This window comes from Hipposideros armiger, unplaced genomic scaffold, assembly GCF_001890085.2.
Source record: "Hipposideros armiger isolate ML-2016 unplaced genomic scaffold, ASM189008v1 scaffold_20, whole genome shotgun sequence".
Lineage (NCBI taxonomy): Eukaryota > Metazoa > Chordata > Mammalia > Chiroptera > Hipposideridae > Hipposideros > Hipposideros armiger.
The window spans coordinates 2,866,412-2,887,880 of NW_017731370.1; the positions used below are offsets into that span (position 1 = coordinate 2,866,412).

Consider the following 21,469-nt stretch of genomic DNA (forward strand, 5'->3'; position numbering starts at 1 on the left):
CCCAGAGGAGCTATCCAAACCTGTGGGTGGAATATGCATTCATGCATTTTTAAAAAGGCATATTATATACATCAGAGACTTGGATGGCTCATTAGGAAGGGTTTGGTGGAGTATGTAATTCAGGATTTAATGTGCTGTCCATGGACTAAGCTTACTGGGGCTATATTAAAGCTGTTTTATTTTACTTTATTTTCCATAGTAACATTTAAAGCCTAAAGCATTTACACATAATGACTGACTAATCATTTGCATAGTTTCATTTTTGAAATCTAAGCCTTTTTCAAGTTCGATGAAAACCAGATGTACCTAAAGCCAATATGCCTTCCATGAAACTTAAATACACTTGGTAAAACCTTCTTCTTTTTCTTCTTTTAATTTACTAAGCTGAGAATGAGTTATTTTAACTTTTGTCTCAGGAATTCTCTGGCCTTAAATCCCTGTAATGCAACTTTTGAGATTCCTCATGGAAAACAAGCTTAAAATGGATTAAGCTATAAAAACATTTATTAATATTTTACTCTTTAGTATATGAATTATCCTTTATTTTATATTGGGATTAAAAAAAGAGAGAGAAAAGTGGTGGGCAGGATTTAGAGGGAAGCTGTTGTGATGACCCAAATTTGGGGAACTATGCATTTAAGATATGAGAGGGGTAATCAGGTGGAGAGAGGTGCAGCTTAACTCTGCATCTTCTGAGGAGTCTAACATCACATTTTTTCTAGTCCCTGTGCATCCCAGCTCTTTTCTTCATTTCTTTTCTGCCAAAATTTACAGACATAAAACATATTTCTCACTTTATTGCTGTCCCAATTGGCCACATGGAAATATCCAAACTACTACTGGGTCCATATGGCTACTGAGCACCACTGAACATTCACTTTTTTCTAGACCGTGGGGAGCTGCAGAGAGAAGCGGATTCAGGCTTTTTAATCTGGGGAGAAGCAATCTCCAGGGATTTGTGATTTGTGGAGGAGAACGGGTCACACTGAGGGTGCTGCTGAGAGCCTGAGAACGATGGAGCGTTTACCCAGCGCCTTCTGACCATCCTGAAGGTATTGTCGCTGTGGGTGAAGGTGCAGGGAAAGATATATTTTAAAGCAGTATCTAAGAAGTGACATAAAGAGTTTCTAAGCTATTTAACACTCTGTGGATGGAGCATAGAGAAACATGTTTCGTTCAAAATATAATGGGGTGTATGTAAAAATTCTCTTCTCTAGGTGTTCTTAAAACTGGAAAAAAAAGTTTGTGTTTCTTTATCCTGTCTGGTAGCATTAGGTACAGCATCATATTCAAGCAAAAAAGGGTGAATTGAAAGGGGAGAGAAGAATTTCTCCAACACCTATGTGCTATGTGCCAATCAAGCCAATCATTGTGCTAGGTATTTTACTTATGTCAATTATTTTGTACCCTACTACCAAGCAAAGTGGTCATTGTTATTCATATTTTCAGGTAAAGAAATTGAGACAAAAGGTGAGAAACTTATTCATGTTATTTTGGATTAGCAGTAGTTGTGTTGGTTCTGCAACTAACAAGTTATGTGACTTGTTCCAACTCAGAGTCTCTTTCTCATTTTTCTCCTTTGTCCAATGAGTGCGTTTGATTGGACTTTTGTGGATTCTAGAAGTAAAGTTCTGGACTCTAATATTCCGAGTATTTTCTGTAGATTCTGTGACTCTTGGTGTTCTACAAAGCCTATAAACACATCTGCTAGAACAGTACCTCATGGTCCCCAGCACACAGAAGAGGCCAACGTGCCATCTGGAACCTCCACTCTTAGATCTGGGGGAGCCACAGTAAAGGAGGGTTGTCTTGTTATGGTTGGAGAAAGTGAGGGTTCATGTTATGGGCTTTGGAAAAGTAATGAGTTGGGGAACTGCAAGTTACTTTGCACCAAAAACTCAGGGTGTGAGATCTATGGTCAGCAACTAAAGTAGCTTTCGGTCACTTGTCAGGTGCCCCTGATTCCTGTTTCTAGTTGGACAGGGTGCCATGTCCTTCTACTTTTTTTAAGACTGATAAATTACCTTCATCTTGCTTACCTGATTTCTGCCTTTCCTTAGTCCTTTCTAGCCTTCTCTCTAAATCTTTCTTTTACTTCTGGCCTCATTTATTTTGCATAAACATCTCTTTTAAATCCCAAGATTGCTGTGACACTCTTAAAAAATAAACTGGGTGATATGCTCAGAATGAAAAGCTATGGTTAGTTACTCTGTGTCAGACATAAAAGCAGCATCATATGACAGCCCTCTCCTGATCTCCAGATCCTTGTGTTGTGACTGAGCATCACCATTTAGAGCCTTGAAGCAAATTAGTTTAAAGTGCAATTTCTGCAAACGCTTATGGGCCCTGGTTCCTGGCATGCTCGACTTATGATCTTCAGTTGGGAAGAAATATGGAGCTCAGATTTGAGCTTTACTCTTTCTCAACCACTAACATATTATCAGACAGACATGTCTTTTGTGTAGCTAACCCCTTTTATTTTTCTTAACCTGTGTGTGGACTTTCCCTTAAATTAGAAAAGCAATACGTTTACAGATTAATTTGGTTTTGATCTTACTAATTTCTGAGTTGGGTTCATCCATCTTTTAGAATACACTTGTGATGCTAAAATTTTTCCAGAAATGTTTTAAAAAATATGACTACAACTGAAAAGCACAAATTGAGAGCTTATTCCAAGTTAGATACTGTATTGGGCACTGTGCAGAAGGCAGAGATGAGTAAAGCATTGTTTACCCCCTCAAGGAATTTACATTGTTGTAGACAGATCCACACATGGCCGCTATGAAAAGCAGGCTGAAGAAGTGTTGCTGGGGTCCAGAGTTAAGGAGACTGCAGGTGTTTGAGGAATGTGCATGTGAGATCATTAGCTGCCCATGTGGACATTATGCTCTGTGGAGACTTGTGGATCTCTAAGTGACACCCATCTTCTTTTTTCTCTTATTCTTATAGGGAAGAGTCTATTCTCCTATTGAAGGCCACATCCTGGCCTCAAAGTTCAGCTTTCAATCTCCTCATGCCTTCAAAAGGATTTAAAACAGTAACAGATTTACTGAGGTAAGCTTAGCTTTCTGTTTCTGTGCTATTTGGTTTTTTAGTAACACTCAATATGACTATCATTCTTCCTGCCACAGTCTCCCATGATCTTGGCTGCAGTGACATCACCCCATCCTGAATGCTCCTTCCTCTCAGGGCTGCGTTTCCTCTCTCCTTATCTTTCCCACAATCCAATTTTGAGATTCCTAAAGACTAAGAACTGGGCCCGCAAATTTTCTTGCTTTTTTTCTTTTCCCTAGGTGATTTAATCCATTTTCATAATTTTGAAAACCATTTTATAAAGATAGTGCCCAATTTTATCTCTCTGAGCCAGATATTTCCTTTGGGCTTACTCTTATTTATCCAACTGACTATATGCCATTTCTATTTGGATATCTCACAGACATCTGGGACATAATTGTCTAATATGGAATGCAGGATTACCATTCTCCCCTTATCTACATTGCTGCTATTCTCAGCATTAGCTCTAACAACCAGCCACTCAGTTGCTCAATTCAGAAGTCTAGGCTTTACCCATTGACACGTCTCCTCCCCACATACACTCATCAGTGATCCTGGTGGATCTGTTTAATATCTTGAATCTGACCGTTTCTCCCCATTTCCCTTAGCATGCCTTTGGTTGTGGCCATCAGAACCTTCATCAGGATTAATGCAACTTCTCTCCCTGCTCCAGTGATCTTGGCATGCAAATCTCACAGTTCTATTTTTCACCCTACATATGTCCCTTCAGTGGCACTGTATTTCTTCTATTCATATCAGGCAAAAAAAGAAAAGGTAAAAAAAAATCCCAAAACAGGCAACCCTCTGTTGTTTAACCTGTGTATCCCCCATGCAGACATAACCATTCCTCCTTATTGTATGGGGTTCTACTTTTTTATCTTGCTTTTATCCCATGAGGTTACTGAGGTGTTTTCCAAAATGAAGACAGCTTCCTGCTTGAGAGAAATTCTGGTAAATTTTTCAGAATCAAAATGTATGCATATAATCAGAAATGGGAAAGAATTGAAAAGTCCTTTGAAAGGTCCCTGACCTCCATTCACCAACCTCCCACAAGTCAATCTGCCAATAACAAGTGCCAGCCGAGGAGCATTTATTTTTACTGCAATGATGAAACCCATATAACTGATTCAAATGGAAAATATTTCAAGGGTAGCAGATTCTGTAATGTAAGAGTGGGAATTTACTGTTTTTATCTAGATTCTCCCTACAACTGGCCTTCTCCTTCATTTAAATTTTGCTATTAGTCAGGGAGGATGGAGTGTTAGCCTGGCTCCTATATGGAAATTAATTGAAGTTCTTCCTCACACTGGGCTGGATAATTTAAAAATTAATATACTGTGCAGACAGCAGTGCCTAAAGGTTATAGAGACTGACTGGTGAGCTGTAGGCGTTTGGGTCTGCCAAGCAGAATAAGAAATAGATAAAGCTAAATTACAGACCTATTAAAAATAAATTACTGGCAACAAAAAAGCAAATTAAGATGCAGATAATCAATCTAATTTCAGGGTCTCTGGTGAATGTTAATGCTTAATTCTTCTCATGTTTGATGAAGGCATCTATTAATTAAAAATATTTATATAAAAATGAGCCTGCACAGATCTTTATTTCAAGAGGGATCAACTTCAATCAATATGACTCTCGGAAGATGGCCTTGATTTTATAGTGAAAGGCAAGACCTGCCTTCACACCATCTAAATTAGAGCCCATTTTCCTAAAATATCTTTGCCAGCTGGAGAGAGCATTTGCTTCGCTTTCCTCCACTTCCATTTCCATCCACTTTCTCTCATGGCTTCTTCTGACCAATTTCAAACCATCCATCATGTTTCCTTCTACTTCATGACTGCTCTTAATGTAGAGGTTGTAGCTGAACATCAAAGCAGAGACAAGAGTTGAATTTGTAACTGATTTTGGAGAAAGAGGGGGTCAAATGAACAGAGAGATCATGAGCTAGAAGAAGGGAAGATGCATTTAGAGATATGAGGAGGGCATTGCACGATTCTGAGTCCCTGAGTAAACATATGAGAAAGAATTTTGAAAGGATTTGAAGTCCTGTAAGTGTTAGCAGATGTGGAACTTATGGATTAGATGAAAGAATGATTCATCATAATATAATTTACTATCTGATATCATTTTGATTCTTTATACTCAATGTATTGGGGAAGAGTATTACTACCATAAAGGTGCTAGAAACATAGGCCCAAATTAAGTTTATATTTGACATTTATTCCTCTTACCCAACCTATGACAGAGGGTCAGAGGAGCAGCAGGGAAGTCACACAAGGCTGTGTCCAGCACACTAGTCCTTCTGGAGCTAAAGGAGCTCATAGTTTTGCAACACTGGAATAAATGGAGCAAAGGAGGCAAATCCTGCTGCTATTATCTCACTGCCCTACTTTGTAGCCGAAAAGGGATTGAGTCAGAGGCTGGAATCTAAGAAAATCTTTCAGGCCTGCTGTTCCAAGTCTTGCTCCTGCAAGTTTTGTGTTTGCTAATAGTGGCAGGAAGAATGGTGGAAGGAAACATGCAGATGGCTGGTCTTTTGAACTTATTTTTTAATTTAAAAAGTAATACAGCACACAGGAAAAAGTAAAAAAAAAACACTTTAAATTGGGTAAATATATAGTGAAAAACCAGTCTTCGTTTATTCTGTCAGTCTAGGTTTCACAGAGGAAAAGTGGTTTGCATAGGAGACAGAAAAATAAATAAACAAGGAAAATGACATGCAGCTCTTAAGAAAATATCGCGTGCCTGCAGTTCAGAGCAATCGGCCTCATAGAATACAATCAAAGTGGCAAATCCTTTCATATTCTCCTGGGGAAAAAAGAACTGTCATTATAGTAGGGCAGAGCTCTGGTCTGGATGGGTCTTGATCTTATGGCAAGGGCCACACTATTTCTAGCCATCTCACATGTTATTAAGGATAAGTCACCCATTTGTTTCTGTCAGTTGTCCCTGGGGATATGCTGGCCACCTCAAGATGGAGGCCACCTCTATCTTGATCCCTGCCCAGCATTTGCAGGCGTTGAGCTTTTCTCACTCAGTGAGTTTACACCTGAGGATTTTTAATTTAATGCTTTATTTTGTACTTAGGTTGTACAATAACAACAACAACCAACAATCAATTTAGCAATTACCTATTAAACGCCTGTTATGTTCCAGCGTATAATATATATATTACATCCTATATTACAATTATATTATGTCATATGGTTCTTCAAGGTGGAGTTAGGCGTCCCTACGATGTGCCCCAAAAGACTGCACTCCCAAGTTCTTAGCATTTATCATTTTAAGTTTCTCTTTCTTTCTTTCTTTCTTTCTTTCTTTCTTTCTTTCTTTCTTTCTTTCTTTCTTTCTCTCTCTCATGTTACATATTTCTTTCTTTATTATAGTTTATATATTATCTACCTATCATCTATCTATCTATCAACTATCATTGTTTTACTAGAATCTGGTGTACTTTTCTGTATTTTTTCTCTCTTATCCTCCCCATTTGCCTTCATGGGTTTAGAAGGATTATTTTTTTCCCCGTAGCACTTAACTTATCTGAGGGAAGTAGTGTATTTCCAGGAAGGTCCCAGCCATTGTATCAATTCAAGCTCTCCAGTTTCTGTGCCCACCTGGTTTCAGGGTGTTCTCTCTGAGGGGTGCCAGAGCAGATGGACAGTACAGATAGCATAACTCTACAGATGAGCTGCATTGCTAATAGACTATAGTACTATGTTTATTTTTGTGTATTTTTATGTATTTCTCTATGTATGTGCATAAAAACAATGATACTGCTTTGTGACAACTTGGAGATATAAAAGACTCTACCTAGGGATTGGCAGGTAACTCAAAAGCCTAACTTTCCTTCTTCTCCAATTTCCCTGAAGGCTTCCAGCTTTAGAGCAAAAGAGAAAGTTTATATCAGTATGCAGGAAACATACATCCTGAATTGCTAGTTAAAGTTTAGAGATGTTCCTGGACTCTCTTTTTAGCATTAGAAGGAATATTTCATAACTGCCAGAAGCAGGGCGGGGGCAGGAGGGGGTGCAGTATCAGAAGGAATCTTGTTTCTATATCCTGCTCTTGGCTGCTGTGACTTGACCACCTCATGGATTTCTGTAGTTCTACTGCTTGGACCACCATGTACCCTCAGTCATCTAATTCTAACAATTCTCAAAGAGGATTAACAACTGAGGGGGCCAGTGAGTTCCATTTGTCTTTTCAGATCCATTTCCTGCCCTGCCCTTTGCTCTAAGAAGCTGACCTTGACAGATTATGTCCCTGGATACCCTTGCTCTCTGGTTTCCTGTTGGATCTGTTGGCCAGAAGCACTGGCAAGGAATCACTGGGTGGGAAAAGAGAGACGGGGGCCACAACTTCAGCCAGGATGGGGTGGCCTGTCTCCATAGCTGCCGCTGTCAGCAGTGTTATGGTCATGCTCCTTCTTACTGCAGCCTCTTTATTTGATATCAGCTTCCCTCTGCTGCTAACCATTGACTGCTTCACTGACTATGACCTTCCTGAAACCTGCCCCTACCTCTGTAAGTAGTCCTCTGATTTAAACAACCTCTGTTACTACTTTGAGTATCCACCTGTCTTGCTTGGACACTGAGTGGTGCAGCCCATTAGGAAATTGGCTGAGTTTGGGTTCCAGGTGGCAGCAAATTCCTGAACAGGCTGAGGCTTATAGAACAGTAGGAGGTCTTGGCTTCATGATGTGTCCTGAGGCCAGGATCTCTGAAGCCCTCATGTCTGGATTTACAATCTCTTTCTTTTTTTAAATCACAATTAGTGAGTCCCATTGGGGTTTTAGCAGTAAAACACTATCAATGGTCAGGTGGTAGTAAAACTACAGTCTTGAATACGGGATTAGAGAGATGTGGATTCAAATTCTATTTGTTAGTTATAGGTGCTTGCCCTTTCTGAGACTGTGGATGAATGGGTATAATCCTACCCCATCATATAGGATTCTTGTGAAGAGTAGAGATGAAGCCTAAAAAAAATACCACATTGTCAGGAATGCCTCTTTCAAGGCACCCTTTGCTGCCAAAGCCCTACACACACACACACACACACACACACACACACACACACACACACACACACACACACTTAGAGTTTTCTTTTTAAATCTACTTTGGCTTTAGCCCCAGTAAGAGAATTCTTGTATCCAGGGAATGCAGCCTGATGGGGTAAGTACTATTGTGGTTTTGCAATATGTCAACCAGGCCAGTCTGAACTATATCCTAGAATTCCTTTTCCTGTATGGTTCTAGTGAGACTGTGTCACAAGAGACTGTTGTGGGTGAGAAGTGGAGTGTAGAAGTGAAGTGGCAGCCATATTGTGGTTCACACCATCATCTCTGATTTGCTGACTTGCTCCAATGCTGCAGGCAATGACCAGGCCTGCAACTGCTTCCCTATTCCATGATCCTCCTATAGCTCCTCTGACTCAGGGGCCTGGTATGTGTGTTCAGCAATATGACAAAGGCTTTTGACTTCTGTAGAACATCAGACTTCTAAGGTCAGAGGAAATAAGAAGTAATAGAGACTTCAGTCCATCCTCCTCTCTGCCAGCTCATGTTTTTAGGTTCTATTCTGTCCCTGTTCTTCCCTACCTTATAGCCACCTTTCCTTCCAGCTGTCTGATGTACTGTGGACTTCAACATTCCAGCATCAGGCTCAGACTTGTAACACACACACACACACACACACACACACACACACATCTAAGAGAGAGACATATCTCAGCAGGAAATGAAGCACAAGGCTTTGAGTTCTCTTGAACTCTATTTCTTGGCCAAAGCAAGGAATGGCCTCTTGAGTTGTAACACTTGTAGCGAAGTTGGAGGCAGTAGCTTCAGACCTGTCTGAAGTCAAGTCTGTAGTTTGTGTCACTGCCCCATCTCTGGAGGAGGGGTTGATAGTGTGTCTGAGCGGTCAGGAGCCACTTTGAGAAGTTAGAGCCCCACGTCTGCAGACACCCAGCATTGACGTCTAGCAAAGCTGGAAACTAGATGTATTTGTCCCGTCAGCAACTGCAGCTCACCAGCCTCTTTTTACTTTACCTGGGCACCCTCTAGGGGCCAATGGCGGGGGCGGGATGAAAGCACAGCAGTGGCAGGAGGGCAGTATTTAGGGGTGCTCAGCAATGATCAAGCAAGCAGTGGAACCTGAATTTCTGCTATTTTGCTGGTATTCGCAATCATGCATTAAGAAAAGTTCTCTTGTTTATGTGAAGTGGGATAATAAATGGAGATATTGACCTTTCGGTTTTTTTTTTCTTCTTTCACTGGACTTCCCTACTTCTCTTTAGTTATTGCAGGTGATTATTGCCTCAGAGGAGAGGTCTATAAGGCAAAACCAGGAAACCCAAAATGGACTGCAGATCTCTCAGGCTTTTGTGTTCTAATAGCCTACACTCTTATGTGAAACTGAAAATGTGAAGCTAAGAAAAACAAAGAAGACTAGAGTTTGCTACACTATTCAGAGTAGAACAGTGTTTTTCCTTGATCCAGGACTAAGAGGAGAAAATGATTTTGGCAGGTGGCAAAGCCCGGGAGAAAGTGACCACTCAGCACATTTACGAGATGGGAGCCATGCTGCTTTGAAGGCAGGTTCCTGGGTCCCCAGTGAGGCGCACAGACAACGGAGGCCGTTGGCGTGAGGACCCCTCTCCATTAAGGGGAAGACCTTCTCTGCAATTACCTGAGCGCAAAGTCTCCATCTTTTCCTACCCTCGTCATGCCAGGACTCTACATAGACATATTCTGCCAATATTTTGGTATAATGATAATGATAGGAGCTAACTCTTAGATTGCAGCAACTATGTGTCAGCCACAGTTCTAATAACTTTACAAATATTAACTTATTTAATTGTCATAAAAACTCTCTGATGTGACATCTTACAACCCATTTTACAGATGGAGAAACTGAAGCCACGCAACAGGATTCAACCTAGAAAATTTAGCTCTAGGATTCATGCCTGAGTCGTAGTTGTTAAAGAGTGATGCTTCTTGTATGTATACCAGAGCATGCAGGCGTAAATTCACACCAACTAAAAAGTAGCTATTTGCAATGAATATATTTTATCTTGGCAATTCCAGAAGGGGAGAATCGGTCATTTTGTCTGGTGGTGAAAACAAGAGATATATACTCAGATCTGCTCATAATACTCTGGCAGTCTAGTAGGTGTCAGAAGTGACGGTTTAAAATTCTCAAAGAGACCTGTTTGTGGTCTCAACAGTGTCATGCTCTCAGTTAAACATCCGAACATAATAAGGCCCCAATAAATATCAGCTACTTTAACAACTGTGATGACAATTATTGTTATGAATGGCAGAATAGCAGGATAGCAAGATTCTGCTGTGAAATATTGAGATGATCAGGATTGCTACAGCCTCTCAGGTCTTCCCAATGACCAAATGCTTGACCCACACATCCTCCTTTGTTTACCTTATAGGTAGAACACAACAGTATAGACCAAGAGCTGAAACATGGCTATGTGAATCAGTATGATCACGAGAACCAAAGACATAAAAAACACCTTGGTAATATACAATCTAAAACACCATGGACTCTTAAAACTTTCTGGGAAGTAGCTGTGTTTCCACAGAGGTAAAGGGGGCTGGCCTGTTGTGTTTCTGAGGGTATGAGATGCCCATGGAGATACATTTTGCCAAGTGCAACTACACCAGAAAATATAGGTGTGTGTCATGGAAGGGATGCTTATCCAGGCATGCTTGTATGGTTAGAGAAGTGTTAGTTTGGAGAGGAATGACATGAATGAATGAATGAATGAATGAATGAATGAATGAATGAATCTCAGTGATGTTAAATCCTAGAGTGCAATTGACTCTTTGGTAAAGACCAGTTGATTTATTTGATCAAAATGAGGATGTATAGTGTTCAATCATTCTCATGGAAACTAGATCAATAACTTAATCACACATGATGTTCAATAAAGATTTATGGTGTCAGTGAATATAATGCATAAGTAGAAAGACTAATAAACAGCAACTCAAAAAACCCCAAGTTCTACTCATAGCATAGTTCCTCAACAGCTGTGTGACCTTGGCTCAGCTTCTCAGACTCTCAATCCTCACACTTCCTCTACAAAATGAAAGGATAAGGCTAGATAATACTTAGGGACATTTCCAGCTAATAGTGACACAGGAGCATATTTTGTGCTTGGTGAGCATTGATAGTTGCTCATTGGAATGTCATACTTCCCCCTTGGGTACATCCACCCTCAGATCAGTGGCTACCTGAAGACAGTCTCTTTCCCTCTCCTGTCCTGAATTTCCTGCAACAATCTACCATGCCTGTTATCAATTGCTGAGTCTAAGATGAAACTCTTTGTTTGCTTCTAATTTGACTTCTGCTATAGGGTTATTGGTGACAAGTGATAAAAAATTAATTCCCTTAAGTTCTTTCATGTCCCGCATGTTTGTGTGGATTCAAACAATGGGTAGAAACATGTAGAAAGAACATGGATTTGGGTGGCAAGTCTTAGATTCTTTGTTCTAGAGGACCTGTTCTTAAATACTAAGATTCCTGAGATTTTGCTGTTTGTGCTTAGACATTTTAATCCTCCATTTTAGTTCTTTAAATCTTATTTATTAAAAAAAAATTTAAGTAAAATGATTTATAAATATATGTCCCCTCCCATTCCATTTCATCAGCCTGCAAACAAATATTCCAATGATACTAACATATCCTGCATAGTTTTCTGTATATTAGTAAAAAAAAATGTTAAGTATTAAATTTTATTTCATGCTAAACTTACAGAAAAAGCAACTTTCGTTTATTTCTCCTCCAGAAAGAAAATGTTCAAATGTCAGCTATGTGTAGACTTTTCCTGACTATTTGGCTTGTGACAGATATATGAGAATTTGACAATTGTGGTTTTTAACAGCCCATCTCAGAGGTGATAAATAAAATGAGTTGACAGGACCAACTGCTCTACCACAGCCCTCTCCAGGATCAATTGTCGTAAACTAACAGTTTTTGTGATGCCCTAGAGGAGACCATCACCTTTTGCCTGCCTACAGGGAATCAAAAAAGTTAAACTTCACTTCTCAGCTCACTTCTTATCCCAAGGGGTAGATGCTGTGTTCCCACTCAGGCAGGAACTTGTATTTTAATCTGTAAATTCACAATGCTTGTCTCTGGTATTGCTGTAAGAGACACTGGAGGACAGTTATGATATGAATAGAAAAACAAAATCCATGAATAATACTGGAAGTCCTCCCCTAACACAAAGTCACAGGGAGCCCAGCCAAGGCTCAGAGGACAGGTTCCAGGTGGCTAACCCTTCTTCCTGTCCCATATGTGGGACACAATGTTCCAACTCCACACTGATACTGATATATATATATATATATATATATATATATATATATATATATATATATATNTGTGTGTGTGTGTGTGTGTGTGTGTGTGTTTGTGGGGGGGGTGGTGTGTTCGTCTAGTTTAAAATGCTTCCTACCTAGTCAAGAGATAATTAAGTGATTCTGTTGTCTAAAATGACCCTAGAATTTAGGCTGATCTGCTGGGCCTTTGAGTGTGGGGAATCTTGTTAGTTACTTGGCCTAGATATTTGACAAATTCTATATTTTTGTCATCAGCCCAGTTATCCCCTACCTGGGAATTAGAGTACAATCAAGGTTGTAGTGTGCTATGTCTCCTCCTGGGGCAACCATCGATACACACTGTTCAGATTTCCCTTCAAGAAAAACCTGTAGCAAGGAATGCAGATAGCTGCCAGTGCCCAGCTGTCACACTTTCAGGATCTGCTGAGGCATCTGAGCTGAGGCCACACTGTTCTTGATCTTCTCCCAGCCAATGCCTGAGCACCATGGGAGTACTGGGGCCTGGGCTCTTCTGCTCAATGTTGAACTCCTCAATAGCCATTCTTTGCACTGGAGCTCCACATTGGGTAGCTGGACTTTCTCAAAACTGCACCATAGCCTGAGCTGCTTCCTACATAGTCTTCCCCCGCTCCAACACACACACTCACTGGTGTCAGATCTGAGTCATGGTCTGAGGGCTTTCCTCTTTACATTTGACAGATATTACTCTCAATAAATCTGTTGTATTTCTAACTCTTTCTTGGTGCCTGCTTCCTCAAGATCTCAAATTGATAAATATACTCTCAGAAAATTGTTTCTTCATGCTTGCCAGAAGGGACAGGTAGGATCATGGAAGAGGTCCAGGAAAACTTGGAATGGCTAGATGACACCTACATCTTGAGCTCAGATTATGTTTAACTGAGGCAGTAAGGGCAAGTCTGTTGATCCATGTGGGAATAACAGACCAGGGGAGTGACATCTCCCAGTCAGGAAAATGTCACCTGTAGCCATTGGGATCAACGAGTCAGTAGCCCTTCTCTCCATTGGTGGCTATAAGCAGTGTGTGGAATTGGCCAAAGTTGGCATCTGTGGCTGCAATTCACAAGTCAAAATATCTCATCCAGGACACCAGAATAGATCTCAGGCCTCTTCTATTAACTAGCGAGACCATGGCATCGTAGAATGAGAGAAGATTCCACTAGCATGGTATGCTTGGCCTTAGGACCTAGGATTGATATTAGACAACTAACTTCAATTACAAGTATTGGCTGATGTAATTCAGTGGAATATGCCAGAACACGGGACATTAGAAGCAATATTTTGGGAGACACGGTAATGGCTACCAACTCTTCCCAAGACCCAGAACAGTATGGTAGATGCAACAGCATGACAGATTAAAGGACTCCCACTGTTATAAATGTGATCAAGAATGCAGGGTGGCATGGATGGAAATCCTATTGGAGGGATCTGGGTGCAAGACAAGTGGTAGGCACCAGTCTTTTTACCACCAGCACCACTACAACTCCCTGGAGTTGTAGGTATTCTCATCCTACCAGTCAATAGGTTTCTTCAAGTTAAGTGAGACTTTATGTCTCACAACCAAATGATCATACAAACATTTTTATTTTTAGATGACACCTTAAATGTTGGTTGGCATATAACTTTCTTTCATTTAACAGTTTGTCTGTGTGATTTAGATAAATGAACTGTCTGTGTTTTCTCCACCCCTGTGAAAATTTCTAAGATAAAAATACTTGACAAGCATGAAAAGAATCTGCAAGGGTGGCTGCCTCTGTCCCTTTCCATTCTTAATTTTCAGCTTCCATTTGAAAAATAAATATTGGATAGGCACTAAATTATTAGTCTTTTCAAGTATAAGGAAACTGCTTTAAACATCAAAAAGGCTTACAGACATCTGTCTGATTAAAGTTCATAGTTTAGAACTGATTGACAAAATACCCAATGACCAAGAGTTACTATGAGTTCATGTGAGCTTAGTAATACTTTCTGATAATTTTTCTTTTGTGAATCACAATGCTATATATAAATAATATATTTACTATATATGTGCATACATGCACATCTGCATATTTGTATATGTGTATGCATATGTATACATGTATATAAAAATGTTAGCATGTATGTATAAAGGTGAGGTATATTTACTCAGATGGCAATACCTGGTGCCATGTGGAATATTAGAGCCTCTCATAGCTATAGAAGAAACAGACTTGTCATCTTCACACCTGACACCATTTTCCTAGAGAGAAGAATCTTTGTTTAGGGAAATGCTTTTAATAGCTTTTTGGGATGGAAGGAGAGACCATGAAACATGACACAGGAAAGATCAAAGGCAAGAAGGGAGAAGACTGAATTGTTCTCTGTGAGATGAAGAGGAGAGTTTGTTTTTACTCTGCAGAGCATGACCTGAGGAAGGGAGATGGAGTAAAGCTGGGCCAGGGAGGTTGGCATTGGGTTAAGAAAACCTGTAGGGTGGTGTGTTCATGAAAAACCCCTGTAGGGTGTTGACTGGGGGTTTTCAAGAAGAACGAGGAAACATACTTTAATGTTTCTTTTTACAGTGTCTCTGTAAAAACATTTTCTTTCCCTGTCCATAAATCTTCAGTAAAGTTTACCAAACACACAAGTTGCCTTATGTGAGAAATATTTTAGCAGGGCAAAGATGGCATACATAGGATGGCGAGAGATGATTCATAAATGAGAAAGGAAGCCATCAGAACTGGAGGTGCCCTGAGAACATAAAGCTTTGGAAATTCTCAGAAGTCTTGCAGAGTTCTAGAATCTATAGAATATGTGTAGGTGATGGTGGTGTGGTAGTAGGGTCACTTAGGAAAATGTTCTCTAAATCTTAAAAGACCTTGAGACTCCAGTTAATATTTAGATTACTTCATTCTTTTACTCACCAAATATTTATTAAAGATGTGAAATTTGGTCTTCTAGATCCAAAAGTTAGAATAATGAACAAATCATTGTTTCTGCCTGTGTATAACTTATATTCTTTTGGGGAAGATGGTTAATAAATAAAAGAGCAGAAAACATAGGCAATATGATGTCAATCACAAAATAAAACAAGGGAAATGAGTAATTTTAGGGGATGCTTTTTCACATAGAGTGGTCAGAAAAGTCTTCTCAAAGTAAGTAGCATTTGAGCAGTGCCTGAAAAACTATGTGGGGAAGATAATTCTAGGTGAATGGCCAGTGAAACAACAAGAACGAATGCCCTGAGCTGGGAATTTACTTAATGTGTCTGAGGAGAAACAAATAGATCAGGATGGCTGCAGTGCACTGAGTGAGGAGGGGGAAGCTAAAGGTGAGAACAGAGATTTGGCTGTGAGCCAGCTTGAGTTCTACGAATATTGGAAAGGACTTTGAGGTTTATTCTAAATGTGGTGGGAACCTATCGGAAGTCTCTAAGTAGGAGTGTGATGAGCTATTACTGAGTAACATTTTCAAAGGCCCACTCTGGCTCCTGTATAGAGAATAGTCTGTAGGGAGCTATGATGGAAGAAGGAGATCAGTTAGTCTACTGTAATTGTAGAGGAGAGAGAAGACTGCAGTCTGAACTAAGACAGTGGTGGTGGAAGCAGTGAAAAATTGCCTGTCAAAGGATTTGTGGTGAAGCATTCTTCAATTGGATTCACTAATGTATTGGATGTGAGTTATGGTAGAAACAGAGAAGTCAAGGCTAGCCCTGCAGCTCCTCAGGGATCATATTCCAAACAACAAGAATCACTTGGGTGGGAGTTCTAACTTTTAAATGATTTCTAGAAATCAGCTAAAAAAGGTACACTGGTACTATTTTCACTTGAAAATTATGCTGTTGATGATGGTGATGATTGTGGGTGTAGTTTATAAGTACTTTTTACAATGTGCATATGATCTAACTGCTATTCTAGTGGCTGAAGACTTTATTAGTAATTTATCATTCAGTGTTTGTGATGTGAATAATAATGCATCCTCAGTTAAAATGTTACATAAATGTTGGCTCCTTTTCTATCAAGTCTTTTGTTATCACAAGTTTTTATATACAACAAATACCTAATAAAGCAGAACAAAAATGTTTGCAATAATCAAGAATCCTTATACATGTAGATAATATAATATTCTGTGTTATTACTGAAAGCTGATTTCAAGTTGGAGACTCTTGGTTCACATCTCATTTTTAACATAAGATATGTCTTGTTAGTAAATTTTTAAGTATACAAAGGTATTGTTAACAATCTGCACTATGCTGTACAGTAGATCTCTCTAACTTATTCATCTTGTATAACTGAAATTTTGTACAATTTGACAAACACCTCCCCATTTCCTTTTCCCCCCCAGCCCTGGCAACAATTCTACTGTCTGCTTCTATGAGTTTGACTATTTTAGGCTCCTGGTATAAGTGGTATTATATTAAATGTTCTTATTACAAGAAATATAAAAGAATATAAGGATGATGGTAGAAAACTTTTGGAAGTGATGATATATTTATGGCATGTTAGACTGTGGTTATGGTTTAAAGGGTGAATAAAAAAAGCTCACAATACAATGAGATTTCAACCTATTTATTTTAAAGTAGAATGCAGTGGTACTCCTACAATAAATATTCAGCTAACAAAAAAAAATCTCATTTTTGCCTGTTTTTCTCTTTGGGTCTTTGAATAATTCACTTAGCTGCAGCTTAATTTCAACATCAGTTATATGAAATAGTGATACCCACCTGGCAGAACAGTTATAAGGATTATGGATGATTAACCAATATGTACCATATAAAAGGACACAATCAAGTTTATTTAAGTGCAAATTTATTTATATTTATATAGGAAAATACTGTATTACTGACATTTTCTATTCAGCAATTCATAATGTTTATTACACCTTGAATGTTTGACTATTTCTCTAAAATAGTGTTTAAAAACTGGTAATTCTGACTTCAAGGGAACATTTTGGCAATGTTTGGAGACATTTTTTTATTTTCATGACTAGGAGATTCTGCAGGCATCTAGTGAGTAGAGGCCAGGAATGTGGCTAGTCATCCTATAATCACAAGACAGCCCCACAAACAAAAAAATATATCTGAAATAGTGCCAAAGTTGAGAAACTGCTCTAAATCATAGTCAGGTCAGACAAAATGGTCTCAGTTGTAATCATATGCTTTCTCCAGTTGGTTTAGGCATCTGAGTATGGTAAAATAGCATTAGAACATGAGAGCATCTTCGTTGCCTTAAAGAAATAATAGAAAGAAATTTGTGGCATGTCAAATATTGGATTACTGCTCAGCAAAGACTCACTTCTCTTTATTCTACTATGGGCATTTGTGGCCACCTCATTAATGCTGGGATTACTCATGACTTTCTTTGGATATTAGAATATTAGATATGATGCAAGTAAAGGCTTTAACTGGGCTTGGGTGGTTTGGTTTACCTTTCACTCTTCTGCCGTTTGCCATTAGAACCTTCCCTAAGTATCCCTTTGTCCACAAATATAAGAGATACTTGGATCAGACCCCAAACTAAGCCAAGCCCAGCCCAGCCCAGCCCAGCCCAGCTGATGTGTAGCCTGAAGCAGAACTGCCTGGCTGAGCCCAGCTCAGATCAGCCCAGATGCATATCTGCAGACCTGTGAGCACAAGAATACATGCTAGCTGTTGTAAGTCACAAAGTTTTGAGATGGTTGGATATGCAACAACATAATGATAGCATTAGCTGACTAACACATGAGGCATTGAGAAGATATTATTTACTAAGTCCACTGCATATTCAATGGATCGAATAGGTAAGGAAAAGTAGCATTGTAATATGGTAAGAAAACATTAAAATAAAGTAAAAATGTTTATAATTAACAAGTATCCCTAAATCCTGACAATGCATCTGGCAATCACAGGCTCAAGGACTTCAGAGATATGTATGGCATTTGCAATTTGGACACTTGGGCATTATCAGATCTTGAATGAGCATTTTTTAAAACAGTCAGGACAGAGAAAGTGAGTTCAGCAGTGATTATACTTTTTGATCAATTTAAAAATGTGTCTGTGTATATTCTGGGGGTGGTACAGGGTCCAAAACTTGTATTAGAGTCTCAATAGTGTTTGACTAGGAGGTTCAACTAGCATCTAGTCTTTTTTACCACACACACACACACACAACAACAACAACAACGATGACGACGACGATGACGACAACCAAAAAACCAAATTGAAACACACAAAACTAAGAATTTTTGATTCATATAATGGATACTATAAAATTGGCCCTTAGTTGGAACTTTCTGGAGTGCTATTACGCCATTCTCTGAGATTCCATTACCCAGCCAAAATTGCTGTCTTCACTTCCACTCCCCCCTCCATTCCACAATACTTACCTGTGACATACTTACTGATAGGTTTACTAGACAGAACAACTTTGGGGGGTAAAAGCCATGAGTTGTGAGCCATCTGTTGTGGCATATGCACAGCTGTAGTCACTCTGTTTGGCAAGGTCATAGTTCTGATTTCAAACTTTGAGTGGAAAATAGAAATTGTGATGACTAAGCATTTGTACATATGTATCAGTGACTTAGCATTTGTATGTATATTAAGGATGAGTGAAACATCAAAATAAAGTGGTGAGTCAGAACCTTCTGGATCTGGAAGGAAGACCAGAGTGTGGGCAGCCTGGAGGATGAGGTCTATTACAGATGGCAGAATATGTGTTTCATGTGCCAAGTGAGCTTACAGAAGAGCAGCCTCCCCTAGCTGCATAGAACTGAGCATGTACATTTTGAATACTAGCTGCAGAACTATGACTAACAAGCCTACATTGACATTTTTAAATCCAACATTTTATTTTGAGATAAGTGTAGGTGCACATGTAGTTGTAAGAAAAAACCCCACAATGGCCCAATATATGAGGTCTGCCAGTTAGGTTCGCAAACTTGCCACTGTGTGCTTACATTGACAGCACTATACAAACAGCTCAGCAAGGTTTCATAACCTTGGAATATCAGTGTCTCACAGTTGTGTTCATGGCGACATGTGGCATCTTGCTGAGTGGCATTCATTATTGTTGTGTGTGTTTGTGTGCCATCATGAGAATGTCTGAACTTGAATTAGAGCAACGGACAAACATTAAACTTCTTGCTAAACTTGGCAAGAGTGGAAGTGAAATCAGGGACATGTTAGTCCAAGTTTATGGGGATAATACCATGAAAAAAACAGCAGTGTACAAAAGGATTTAATGTTTTTTTGAGGGAAGAGAATGTGTTACTGATGAAGACAGGTCACGGCAGTCAGTAACAAGCAGAACTGATAAAAACATTGCAAAAATTTGTTGAATTGTGCATCAAAATCATTGGCTGACTTTGTGAAGCACAGCAGACCAAGTAAAAATTGACAGAGAAACAGGTAGGAAAATCTGAAATGAAAATCTTGGCATGAGAATGGTGTGTGCAAAACTGGTCCCAAAGGAGCTCACCGATGAACAAAAGCAAAGGAGGGTCAAAGTTTGCCAAGACCTTTTGGAGAGGCAAGATGATGTTTTGGTCCATGTTATCACTGGTGATGAAACATGGGTGTACCAATACGACCCTGAAACAGAGCGTCAAAGTGCACAATGGAAGTCAGCCAGTTCTCCATGACCACAAAAGTTTTATTAGTCCAAAATAAGAGTCAAAACGACTTTGCTAACCTTTTCTTGATATCAGAGGGATTTGTACCAACTGGACAAACAGTTAACCAAGTTTATTATTTGGAAGTGCTCAAAATGCTGTGTGAAAAAGTTAGACAACCTGAACTTTTCAGCAACAATTCATGGCTCTTGCATCACAACAATGCACCAGCTCACACGGCACTGTCTGTGAGGGGGTTTTTAGCCAGTAAACAAATAACTGTATTGGAACACCCTCCCTACTCACCTGATCTGGCCCCCAGTGGCTTCTTTCTTTACCAGAAGATAAAGGAAATATTGAAAGAAAGACATTCCGATGACACTCAGGACATCAAGGGTAATATGATGACAGCTCTGATAGCCATTCCATAAAAAGAGTTCCAAAATTGCTTTGAAGGGTGGACTAGACTCTGGCATCAGTGCATAGCTTCCCAAGGGGAGTACTTTGAAGGTGACTGTAGTGATATTCAGCAATGAAGTATGTAACACCTTTTCTAGGATGAATTTGTGACCTTAACTCTCAGACCTCATATTTCTACTACTATTACTGTTTTTGCAACAATTATTATTATTATTGTTATTATTACCTTTATTATTATTATTGCTACTACAACTGTTACTACTTACGAACACTGTCTTTGTGCTTTTCTCTATGAGCACAGAAAGTCTTCAGTGTCTTCCAGAAAGGAAGATTGTTTACTGAAATAACAATCAATGGAGAGATCAGGATTATCTCCTTTGAGAAATAACAATGATGGTGAAAATGTTAGAACCCGTTGCCTCTTTGGTTGAAGACTGTGATATGTTCAAGTAGACACAAACTCAACTGAGTATACACCAAACCCTGTGATTAGACTTTCATAATTTCAAGATTTGCTTCTGAACTGATTTCATTCTACGGCTGTCTTCTCTGCTTCTGCCCCATTTTACACCTGATCTCTCACTGCTCTCTCTCTTTTTCATGACTTGTCTCTTTCTCCTCAGATTGGTCTCATTGTCTTGGAACCATCTCTCTGAAATGTATGTTCAGTGTTGTCCTGCCTGATCCTGCTTGGTGTTCTCTGAATATACTACTTTCTTGACTCTGGACAGTATGGCTTGAGGTTGGCTAATGCCAGAAGTAACAACATATCATTTCCAAATTTCCAGAGAGAACAATTAAGGAGAAGAAGTAGAGATCCAACAGGTACATCTTGGGAGGCACTTATTATTGGGTTGTCATAAAAGTCATGACATATTTTGTCTATGTTTTTCAAAGGTCATTTATTTATATAAAGAACAAAGGTTAATCAATGATATATTGCCCATTTTGTTTAATAACCTTTTGCTATCTTTCAGTGAGCTTCATAATTCCTTGTTCATAGAAGGACCTGTCTTTATTTGTGAAAAACTGAACAAGGTGCTTATTTATAGCCTCATTGAATTGAAC

General features: G+C 39.3%; 1 long non-coding RNA gene across 1 annotated transcript; it reads left to right on the forward strand.

Annotated features, from left to right (window-relative positions):
- The first annotated feature begins 901 nt into the window (after nt 1-901).
- Nucleotides 902-21,410, forward strand: LOC109378968 (uncharacterized). The gene is made up of 4 exons (XR_002123092.1): nt 902-1,052; nt 2,950-3,054; nt 21,025-21,226; nt 21,379-21,410. It is a non-coding gene; the product is annotated as an uncharacterized LOC109378968 (long non-coding RNA).
- The last annotated feature ends 59 nt before the right edge of the window (nt 21,411-21,469 follow it).